This window comes from Simochromis diagramma, unplaced genomic scaffold (genome assembly GCF_900408965.1).
Source record: "Simochromis diagramma unplaced genomic scaffold, fSimDia1.1 OVJJ01000302.1, whole genome shotgun sequence".
In the NCBI taxonomy this organism is placed as follows: Eukaryota; Metazoa; Chordata; class Actinopteri; order Cichliformes; family Cichlidae; genus Simochromis; species Simochromis diagramma.
In genome coordinates this window covers 919,802-932,692 of record NW_024386792.1, presented here as the reverse complement: position 1 = coordinate 932,692, position 12,891 = coordinate 919,802, and positions in this window count along the sequence as shown.

Below are 12,891 nucleotides of genomic sequence, written 5' to 3'. Positions count from 1 at the left end.
GTGTGCCACAAATGCATATATCTCCCCACTCACCCGATAAAGAAAGAAATGACCTTTCTGAACAACAGAATTTTTCCCCTAAGCATCGGTCTTTTTTCATTCCCACAATGTGAATATCATTTAGAAGGCTGACGAGGAAAAAGAAGAGGACAAGACTTAAAACCAAGTAAGGTTTAAGCCGATGTCTTTTTTGTCTAGAGGTTTTGTACTTTGCTAATGTTAAGGTATGTTCACAGAAATGTAGCCAACATGGTTCCTCAAACACTGATATATTTACACTGCTTGGGGCCCCAGGCCAGTCATGGACCTCCTGAGGGCTGACAAACTTTAAATTACAGCAGTGGCAATATGCAAAACTTGTAACGACAGTTAGAGCGACACGTCCTCCCTAACAGCTTACAGTGTAACCAAAGTGGCTGACTTTGTTACCACCATTCATGCAATGATAGAAACTATTAAAATGCTGGGGTTATTCCACTCCTGGGTTTCCACTTTGTTGTGTTTTTGTGTTTTACTTTTATTTTCTCATAGGCAAACATATTTCCTCCTCAGGTTTTTCCGCTTCTTTGCATGTATCCTCACATCCAGTCAGATAGTTTCAGCAGCCTCCCTCTAGGAATTTGGTGGCATACGTGAGTCCTTATATTGAGACAATGATTGTTAGTCTCTCATTGATAAATTAAAAAGTGCAGTAAAAGTAAGCAAAAAGGCACAGGAGGAATCTACAGTACTTAACAGGCGAAACAATATGTGGCTTTATGCAGTAGCTATAAATGTAACTACTCGTTGTGCTCAAAACTATTGCGACGGACTCGTGCAACACCATCCACTCCTCCTCTGTGTTTCTGGCTACTTTTTGGCCCAGTGTTTAAATTCAGGTCTGATATCCCAGATATGGTTTTTTCCTGTATGATCATAGTAATGTTGGCCCATGATCTATATTACAACTGACCAATCATGTTGCTGTGATGTCATAGTTTTGCAAAGTGGGGGAAAAAGAAGAAATGCTCTTGTTTATCTAAAATGGTCTTCTTAAAAAAAAAAGGTTAACAATTCAAGCATTTTATTTATTAAATTATAAAATATAACAAATATATTATCAGCTGTTTGCCAAATTGAAGTTACTAATGTTGGTTTGCTAGTAAAACATAGCATTAGTTGATCCTAACCAACACGATGGAGTACGAACAAGACCAGCATGGGGATATCAGTGACAGTGACAGAATTTATAAGTGACAGAATAACAATCATCATCTCAATATAAGAAATAATAATAACATATCATTAGTACTCACAAGCAATGTTCCCTCTAATTTTTTGTGTGTCTGAGCGAACACACAAACTCCCTGAGCGGTCCCTTGGACCACTGTGAGCAACAGCAGACGTGTGGTCACGACAGCATCGAATCCATCCAAGTTACATGGTTTATTAAAATAATCAAATTACAGCATTTATGTTAGCCTACTTTTAATTAAGTGCTTCAGCCCACTTACAATGAAAATTAAAAAGAAAATCTTGTTCATGACCTGTGTAGTATGTTAACACTATTGGAAGTAAAAATAACTTGAACTACAGTTTTGAAAACACAACTTTCTTTTTTAAAATTTTTATTGTATTTCTTTTTTTTTTTTTTATAAAACATGGTACATTTTTCGACCAATAGGAAAGAGTGGGGTTTTTTTGGTTTTGTTTTTGCTCACAGGCGGTCATAGCCTGTCAGCGACGTTGATTAGCTGCGTATATACGAATGTGAATCGCATTTTTGGCCTGACTATGGGATAAGGTGGCATCGTTCTCATCCCATACGGGAGCAGCCAGTCACTCACTGACTAACACTGCAAAACAGAATTGTTAAAGTTTTAATTTTAATTTCAATTCAGGTTAGATTTTTTTTTTTTGTGTGCAACGCAGATTTTCTGTACGCAGAGACCGTGCCAGCAGTGCGCAATTGCGCACGCGCGCAGCTTAGAGGGAACATTGTTCACAAGTCTCCTCAAATTAGTGAAGGGGGATTACTAAAACTATCAGAATGGATGTGAGGGAACACACAGGAAATAGAAAGACTAAAAGCCTAAAAACTGGCCACAACAAAGTGCAGGCCCCCAAGACCAAACAAAGTCAGAGCATTTTATTTGTTTTCTATTGGCTGACACTGCATATAAAACACTAGGACACAACCACATGGTAATAAACACACTATGCACCAGCACAAGCATAAATGTCAGCAACGATGTCAACCGGTTAAGTAGGTTATGCAAAGATTCACAGCAGAAGTCAAAATCAGCCAAAGGCATCAACACAATGTGTAGTTACATTTCCAGGGAGGTTCCAGCAGGCAGGTTATGTCGTAGCTAAGGCGTAGCTTTAACACAGAGGTATAAACCCCCGGTAAGGGTGCCCCATCTGACTCTACACACTCCTGCTGCATGGTGTGCATGATTCAAAGAAACCTAATGACAACAACAAAAGCAAACAAAAGCAGTGAAAAAGAAGAGGAGCTATCCTTCTAGGAGTGAAAAAGAAAATTAGAAAAAAGTAGAAGTGGAGAAAAAAAAAGCCAGCGTGGTAAGTGGAGCAGATAATAGTGATTGAATCTAATGTTAAATTACTAAATATGGCCAGTCTAGTCATAAGTGTGGCTAATTAATGTAAAGTCCAGCAGCCTCACATTCATTTATTCATTTTGATATTTAACAGTTACATTTCAAATCAAGTGAAGATTCGTGACATCATCAGTTGACTTGTTAGCGTAGCGAGCAGGCTGAAAGAATGTAGATGCTAGTAGTTAGTGTGTTAATGTTCCACAACCTGGCTCTACTTGGTCTTGGGTGTTGGTATTGAAATAAACATGATCTCTGCCATTTCTGGAGTAATGTTTTACCTCCTATTTTAATGACTGTTGTGGTTGGTGTCAGATTACTGCTGTTGATGAACGTCAGGCCTAGGGCCCCAACAAACTCCAGAAATGACACTTTTTGTGTGTGGCATGTTTAAAAAATGCACAAAGTCCAGAAAATGACCTCAAAGTTTCTCAAAACATGCTATAAGATATGAAGTCTGGGTTTATTAGTTAATAATAAAGTGACACCTGGGTGCTACGTGCAAATTTAAAGAGGTTAGGCTGCAGTACCTCCCAAAACAAAAGACTCAAAAACAAAACAAAATGAACTCATACCTGTATGTGTTTTGACACAGGGGGGAACATAATCAATGAGAAAAGTTCATTTATGGGAGAATAAATTTTTTAAAGCAAAACAGGATACCTGCTGCCATGTATTCCACTCTGTTTTTCTATTTGTCTATAGACTGATGCAGAAAAGCAGCACAATGATGCACACAAATGAACTACAGGGTGGGCCATTTATATGGATACACCGTAATAAAATGGGAATGGTTGGTGATATTAAAGTCCTGTTTGTGGCACATTAGTATATGTGAGGGGGCAATCTCCTCAAGATGGGTGGTGACCATGGTGGCCATTTAGAAGTCGGCCATCTTGGATGCAACTTGTGTTTTTTTCAATAGGAAGAGGGCCATGTGACACATCAAACTTATTGGTAATGTCACAAGAAAAACAATGGTGTGCTTGGTTTCAACATAACTTTATTCTTTCATGAGTTATTTACACGTTTCTGACCACTAATAAAATGTGTTCAATGTGCTGCCCATTGTGTTGGATTGTCAATGCAACCCTCTTCTCCCACTCTTCACACACTGATAGCAACACCGCAGGAGAAATGCCAGCACAGGCGTCCAGTATCCGTAGTTTCAGGTGCTGCACATCTCGTATCTTCACACCATAGACAATTGCCTTCAGATGACCCCAAAGATAAAAGTCTAAAGGAGTCAGATTGGGAGACCTTGGGGGCCATTCAACTGGCCCACGATGACCAATCCACTTTCCAGGAAACTGTTCATCTAGGAATGCTCGGACCTGGCACCCATAATGTGGTGGTGCACCATCTTGCTGGAAAAACTCAGGGAACGTGCCAGCTTCAGTGCATACAGAAGGAAACACATCATCATGTAGCAATTTCAAATATCCAGTGGCCTTGAGGTTTCCATTGATGAAGAATGGACCCACTATCGTTGTAGCCCCACATACCACACCAAACCATCACTTTTGTTGTTCCAACAGTCTTGGAGGGATCCATCCAATGTGGGTTAGTGTCAGACCAATAGCGTTGGTTTTGTTTGTTAACTTTACCATTCACATAAAAGTTTGCCTCATCACTGAACAAAATATTCTGCATGAACTGAGGGTCCTGTTCCAGTTTTTGTTTTGCCCATTCTGCAAACTCTGTGCGCTGATCTGGGTCATCCTCGTTGAGATGCTGCAGTAGCTGGAGTTTGTAAGGGTGCCATTTGTGAGTAGCTAATATCCGCCGAAGAGATGTTCGATTAATGCCACTCTCTAGTGACATGCGGCGAGTGCTACGCTGTGGGCTCTTGTTGAATGATGCTAGAACAGCCACTGATGTTTCTTCATTAGTGACAGTTTTCTTGCGTCCACATTTTGGCAAATACAACACTGAACCAGTTTCACAAAACTTAGCAAGCAGTTTGCTAACTGTAGCATGGGAGATGGGTGGTGTCGTAGGGTGTCTTGCATTGAAATCTGCTGCTATGACCCGGTTACTGCGTTCACCAGATATCAACACAATTTCGATCCGCTCCTCACGTGTTTACCTCTTCGACATGTCAATGGCTGTGAACAAAGAGAAACTTGTAACTAACTCATGAAAGAATAAAGTTACATTGAAACCTATTGAAAAAACAAAAGTTGTATCCAAGATGGCTGACTTCTAAATAGTGATAACAAACAGGACTTTGATATCACCAACCATTCCCATTATTATTATGTTGTATCCATATAAATGGCCCACCCTGTAGAATACAAGAAATGAACTGTTAGCTTGTTGCTGTTTTTGAGTGATCATCTCTTTAAGTAAAAATCCTTCTTCAATAACCTTTATATTAATACTGACTAAACCAAAGTAATCTTATAAAAACACACATTCCTAAGAGATATTTTTATTAGCTACACCTTTCTAGTAACATGTTGGACCCCGTTTTCTTGATGGCATAAATTTATAAGCTGCTGAAAACATTAATCAAAGACCTTGGTCCATGTTGACATGATAGCATCAATGCACATCCGTGATGTCAATCTCATGTTCCAGCACATCCCAAAGGCACTTTATTGGATTGAGATCTGGTGACTGTGGAGGCCATCTGAGTATAGAGGACTCACTGTCATGCTTGAGTCTGAGTGACGTGAAACCAGCTTGAGATTATTGAACTTTGTGACATGTGTATTATCCTCCCAGAAGAAACCATCAGAACATAGGTACACTGTGGTCATGAAGAGCCGGCGTAACAATGCTCAGGTAGGCTGTGGTGTTTTTCAATTGGTACTAATGTGTGCCAAAAAAAATATATCCCACCATCCTCTAAAGCAAGGCAGGATGGATCCATGGTTTATACCATTCAAATGGCGCAGCAGAACCTGAGACTGACAATATATTTCCAATCTTCTATTTTCCAGTTTTAGTGAGCCAGTGTGAATTGTAAGCAGCGCAGCTGGTGTGCTCTTCTGCAGCTCTGCAGTCCATCAGCTTTAAGGTTTAATGTGTTGTGTGTTCAGAGAAGCTCTTCTGGATACTTTGATTTTAAAGAGCGGTTATTTGAGTTACGTTCCTCTCAGCTCAAAGCAGCCTGGCCATTCTCCTCTGATCTCTGGCATCAACAAATCATTTTTACTCAGAGAACTACCACTCACTCAAAAGATCCCTATGAGAGAAAGACCTAGACAAACTGTTCACCCTGCCTGGGATAGGGTTAATGGAGCCCCGCACTGGTGCCATGCCTGGGGAGGATGCCCAAGGGCATAGTCCGTGGGGCCTATGGGGCCTGGCTTGGCACTACCCAAAAAAGGAACATGGGCCCACCCTCCCCTCCTGTAAGCCCACCAACCACAGGAGGCACTGTAGGGGTTGGGTTCAATATGTGCCAGGTGGGAGCCAAGGGCGGAGAACTTTGCGGACCTATTCCCGGACATGGAATGTCACCTCTCTGGTGGGGAAGGAGCCTGAGCATGAGGTCAAGAGGTAAACCAGTCTCCTTGACAGATGCTGGACTCTGTCTCAGTCTATAATTGCTCATGGTGAGAGGTGGCGGGCTGAGGTTTGTATCTTAGTATATTCTCGGCTTGCTGACATTGGAATTTTCTTCAAATTCACTTCACTCACCCTTCATCCCAGCCCACCTTCTTTGCTTAATATTTAGCAGGTTGTCTTCATAATGATGCCCAAATACACAGATCCATAGTCTAGACTGCCTGGCCAGAAGGTTGCATTAACTAGTACCTAACAAAGTGGCTGGTGACGTTGAGTGTACAACTAAATTTTGAGGAATTTTCTTCCGCAGAATTATAAGACCTAGCTCGGCTCCTTTGTGAATCTGCCTGCTGATGGCGAGCAATAATTATTAACACACACACACACACGCACACACACACACACACACACACACACACACACACACAAAGGCCAATTCTCACCATCGAATCAACTTCAAGTAAAATATAAAACGGGAATGTAGTAAATGAAATCTTTGTCTACCTAATTCATTACAGTCTTGGGGATGGATGAGTAAAACAAATTCTGCAGTCTTACGCTGTCATTTTCACTGACTATTGGACCAAAGGAGCGCAAGTAACAGGGAAACAACACTTAGAATTTATTTAAAGATAATAAAGCGTGTGTGTGTGTGTGTCCATCTGAAGGCACAGGGTGAACACGAACCCTATTTCATAGGGAGAAGAATATTTACTCTCAGGTATTTCATCCACTGGACCATCCACGGTATGAACATTTCATCAACCCTCTTTGGCTATATTACAGAGTGTCCTTTTTTCATGCACTTTATTTTTATTCCTGTGGCTACAAATGCAACATGAACCCTGCTACAAATGCAAAGACTAACAATGGGACTTTGAAGATCTTAATAGCTTCACTGCCGACTCACTCTTATGAACACACACACACACAAAAAACCAAAACTGTCATCAAGCAACAAAGCAACAATGCATACAAATTATTCATCACCTGGCATGAGTTCAAGCCATCATTTTGTCTGCTTCTTTTGCTCACTGCTGTTCATGTTGTTTCACCCTGCTCTTTTTGTTTTTTTATTTTGTGCTTTATTCCTGCAACCTAATTTAATGTCCACTCCTGAAAGCGTCCCAACATTGCCATCATTTTTGCTTGTAAGCAGTGGTGGCAGTGGCGCTGCTGATTTCCCCCTCCTCTGCCCCCCCTGTGGAGGATTATAAACCTTATGTCTCGTGTCCTAGTATCAACTACGGTGAAATACACACATATGGAGGCAAACACGCAGTTACACGTTCATACACACTTCCCAATAGCCTGAGGACAGCCTGGAGCAACTCCAATTAACAGCAGTGCTCACTAAACAAAAATCGCAAACTCTTCTGTTCTGTAAATTTTGAGGGACCTTAAAACGAGGCCGCTCTAAAACGTGTCCTTTCGGGGGGGATATGCGGCCTTAAGCAACATGGCACAGAGGACACACACACGCATAGTGTATATAAGTACATATTCGTACCGCACATGCATGCACACACGCTGCCTCTGAGAGATGTTTGATCAGTATCTTTCTGACGACTTTTTATCTTTATTACCACCGTCATCATTCTAACCTCCGCACCGTAATGAACATCTTGCCCTGGAGAGAAAGCACACACACACAGACACACAAATTTGCACATGTGAAAACAAAGAGAAACACACACACACAGTTTCTAATGGATGGTTGAGTGTGGGAGGATGAGAAGAAGAATGCTGGTAGGGAAGAGATAGAGGGTCGGATGTGGAGACAGGGGAAAGGCTGAGTGAAGATTAAGTATGAGACGGAAGTAAGGGGGTGGAAAACAGAAGGCAGAACGGCTGAAGGGCGGAGGCAGGTGCATGGTGTGTTGAGAAAAAGATGAAAGGGGGATTAAAGGAGGGAAAAAAAGTTAAAGTGGGAGGGCAGGTAAACAACGCGATGGAGGGAAGGTGCGGCGAATAAGGGACGAGAGCTGCGGTTATTTCTTCTGAATCGAGAAAGGTAACAAGCGAAGGAGGGACGAGGAAATGAGAAAGGCAGGAGGAAGAGCTTGAGTGGGACCGGTGATATGCGCGATGAATAATGGAAGGACAGAAGGTGCATATTAAGATGCTAAGAAATGGGGTGACAGCAGGGAGGAGGAGAAAAGACGAGTTGAATCAGAATGAATAAAACCGAGCGAGGGCATCTGCCGTCCCGCTTGTTCCTTAAAAGTGCAGACAGAACGATGTAAAATTAAAAGAATACAAAGGGACTGTTAACACAAAGGGAATTGTTAGAAAAGATTCAAAATTTGATTCACTAAAGAAAACCAGGGCGTGCTTCACATGACTGAGAAACTTAATTAGGGAAAGACTATTATCAAATGGCGTCTCTGCTTTTTGTTTTTTACTCCCATGGCCACATCATTACTTCAGGCACATGAAACTGAATCGCTGGGATTGATGTGATGTTTTTCTGGGAAATTTACTAAGAGATGAAAACCCTGTGCACAGCAGTAACAGCGCACACATGGATGTCTAGATTGTCTTCGTGTTGCACTGCACCTTGCTCTGGCTAGCTCATTCCAAGATCTGCAATCTGGCACTCTGAGTGATTCTCGCAGCTCTTGCAGTCCAAAAGTATTCACTTACACATCCAAATCACCGAATTCAGGTGTTCCAATAACTTCCATGACCAGAGGTGTATAAAATCAACTACCTAGGCATGCAGACTGCTTCTATAAAAATGTGCGAACCAATGGCTCGCTCTCAGGAGCTCAGTAAATTCCAGCAGGGTGTGATAGGATGCCACCTGTACAAGTTCAGTCATGAAATTTTCTCGCTCCTAAATATTCCACAGTCAGCTGTAAGCGGTATTATAACAAAGTGGAAGTGATTGGGAATGACAGCACCGTACAACAAAGTGGTAGGCCACGTAAAATCACAAAGCGAGATCAGCGAATGCTGAGGTGTATAATGTACAATGTACCTAAGATTTGGAAACATGCGATCATTGTTCCTGTTGCTAAGGGCAGTTCTCCTAAGGCACTGAATGATTTTAGGCCTGTGGCTCTGACTTCTTTAGTGATGAAGACATTTGAGAAGATAATTAAGAAGGAGATTTTAATGCAGGTTGAACACCATCTTGACCCCTTCCAGTTTGCTTATAGAGCAGGGAGAGGTGTGGAGGATGCTGCTGTCACACTCCTGCATCTCTTGTATAAGCATCTTGAGGCCCCCCACACCCATGCAAGATTATTATTTGCTGACTTTTCATCTGCATTTAATACAATTCAACCCCTCTTACTTGCTGACAGGCTTTACAATCATTTCAAGCTTGACACTAGTCTGGTCGGCTGGGTGACAGACTTTCTGACTAATAGGTCACAATGTGTGAGGGTGAATCATGTCTTTTCTGATGTGCTCTCCTCCTCTACTGGATCACCCCAGGGTTGCTGCCTCTCCCCCCTTCTGTTCATTCTGTACACAAATGAGTGTCGCAGCAATTTCACAAACAGACACATCCTGAAGTTTGCTGACGACACAGTAATCGTCAGTCTTCTAGTGGGGAACGAGTCAGGCCATGGACAGGTTGTAGATGATTTTGTGAATTGGTGTGATGAGTCCTTCCTCTCACTTAACGTGTCAAAAACTAAAGACATGATTATAGATTTTAGGAAGTCCTCTTATAGCTCATCACCCACTATCATTAAAACTGCCGATGTTGGGATCGTTGAGAGTTATAAATATCTAGGTGTGGTACTTGACCATAAACTGTGTTTTGAATCTCATGCTGATGCCACTACTAAAAAAGTTCAACAAAGACTGTTCTTTTTAAGGAAAATGAGATCTTTTAATGTCTCATCTGAGATGTTGTCCTTGTTTTATAGAAGTTTTATCGAATTTGTGATGTCTTTTTGTATTGCTGCCTGGTTTGGTAACCTGACGGTGAAGAATAAGAATCGGTTGGGACTTCTGGTAAAAACTGCTAGCAAAATTTCAGGGCGCTGGCAAGATGGACTTTTGGCCCTTTACAATAGAAATGTGCTTAGAAAGGCTCATTCTATTATTAATTGTGTGAACCATCCACTTCACAGTGAGTTTGAGTTGTTGCCTTCCGGCCGCCGTTTTAGAGTACCGAGGAGGAGGACTAAAAGACTCCAGGTCTCTTTTCCTTGGTCCAGTTTGGTACTGGACACTGGACACTAGAGCATTGGAGCCGTGTTCTCTGGATTGACAAATCACCCTTCTCTGTCTGGCAATCCGATGAACAAGTCTGGGTTCGGCAGTACTTGTCTGACTGCATTATCCCAACTATAAAGTTGGGAACTCTAAAGGATCTCTTAATGCTTCAGTGTACCAAGATATTTTGGACAATTACATACTCCCAACTTTGTGGAAACAGTTTGCGGATGGCCCTTGTAACTTGCTATAAACATAGCAAGTTACAAGTAACAGGAGCTGTTTAAGAAACATTTTAAATCCATGATGTGTTTAGCAATAGTTTCCCAGTTTGGATGAAGGTCCTTTATTCCTTTATCCCTTAGTTTGAGATAGCATGTTTTTGACCTTCATGTGAACAATCAATTGAATAGTTAGGTAAGTTTTTTTTTTATTATCTCGTCTGCATTAGTATAATACTTGAGGACATAATAAAAAACACTTTGCGAAACACCCAGACTAACTCATTATGGACTTTTTGATTGCTTCTGTGAAGAGACAAAATGACATTTTCACTTCTTTTTATAGTAAACATGAGGAGCTGCTACAAACTGGATTTTTCTTTATGTTCAGTTTCTCTCCGATGTTGTTATTGCTTTTTTCACAATTTTTGTTTTCTGAAAATAGCTTCATAACTTTATGTACCTTTTTCATCAAGTGTTTTGTTAGCATAGTCTCGTGCTTTTTCCACTTTTGCATGTCCTTGGCCTCGACTCACATGTTGATTCTTTTCATTTTGTTTCATTCTGACTAACGGCCTCTTTTGGCCAGTAAGCGTGTAAGATGTTATTCGTTCAGTTTATTCTAACAGTTGCTGAAGCAGTTTTGAAAGATGACCGCTTATTTATTTATTTTCTGATAGTGAAATGAAAAGATAAAATAATTAATCTCACTGCGGGCAGTTAGCTTAGTTTAACTTGGTAACAGAGACGAAGAGCTAGGCTGGCTTCATCTATCACTAAGTCCATTGCTTCCTTTGGAGGAAACAGGTGTGTCCAGCCTGGATTTGAGGCTCATGTTTAACTGAACTAAGCTTTGACCCTGAATTACAATGAAAACCACAATGCCTGTTGAATTCTTGCATTGATTTGTGGTGGACGTTTGGAAGGTGACAGGGTAAGACAAATGAAAGAAACATTCGTCATGTGCATGTCTGACTTTCCGAGGTTATATCCCTGCTCTCTAATCCTACAGGACTGAAAACACTTTCTCAACATCATAGAGGACGAGAAACTACCCTGGAAATTTAATATTGTGTTTACATTCCAATGTAGGAGTCTAGTTATGGCTTTATTTATTAAGGAAATCTCACTGAGATCAAAAAATCTTTTTAAGATGGAGCTCACAAAGGAATTACTGAAAACACATACATGCACATGAATGTGTATAAATGCGCAGAGACATCCACATAGCCACACTAATTAAGCAATTACAGCTATTACAAGTAAAGTTTTTCCATGTCAGCTATCAACAACAAAATGAAGATGATGATGATGATATAATCACCACCACCAGCAGGTTGAAGTTTGCTTCGTCGGGCACATTTGACGTTTTCTCTGTGAGTGTGCATTTACACTCACTAGTCACTTACTAGTATCAGGTTGGACAACTTTTTGTCTTCAGAACGGAAGCAAAGGTTCAACAAGGTGCTGGAAAAGAATTCTGACCTTACTATCCAAATGTTGGAGCAAAAAACAAGGCTCAGACTATGCAACCTTTTCCCAGTATATTATCATCCAATTGTGGTGAGCCTGTGTCAGTTGTAGCTTGAGTTTCTTTCTTTTTTCTTTTTTTTTGCTGACCTGGTGTGGTTTTCTGCAGCTGTAGCCCATCTGCTTCAAGCTGTCTTGCATCTAGAGATGCTCTTCTGCAAACCTTGGTTGTAGCCAGTGGTTAGTTGAGTTATTGTATTGTCTTCCTATCAGGTTGAAGCAATCTAGCCACTCTACTCCAACTTGTGGCATCAACAAGACATATTTACTGCCACTTGCTGGATACATTCTCTATTTTGTGATCTTTCTAGAGACGGCTGTGTTAAAAAAAATCCTTGCAGATCAGCAGTTTCGGAAATATTCTGACCAGCCAGCCTGGCACTAAAAACTTTGCCACATTCAGATTCCTTCAAATCACATTTCTTCCCCATTCTAATGCAAACGTTTAACTTCAGCAGGCCATCTTGACCACGTTTATATGATTAAATGCACTGGGCTACTGCCCTGTGATTGGCTGAGTAGATATTTGCATTAATGAGCAGGTGACCCGTGTATCTAATCAGCTTGTTGGTCAGTGTATGAATCGATGGCGTCTGGAGAATAAATCCAGCTGGTGTGGATTTAAAATACTGAGTCTTTCACTCAGCCAGATTCTCGCAGCAGTCATAGTGGAAGCAATGTTAAAGCTCCACTCATGTTTTCTTGTACCTGTTGTGATTCCTCTTGCTCTTTTGGTTCTCTTGTGTATGCTACCTGCCAACTCTTCGGATCTGCATCAGTCAACAACTTACCTGGCTCCTCGCTCTCCACTGGCCTCTGTCTAATCAGTCTCCGGCTTCCTTTGC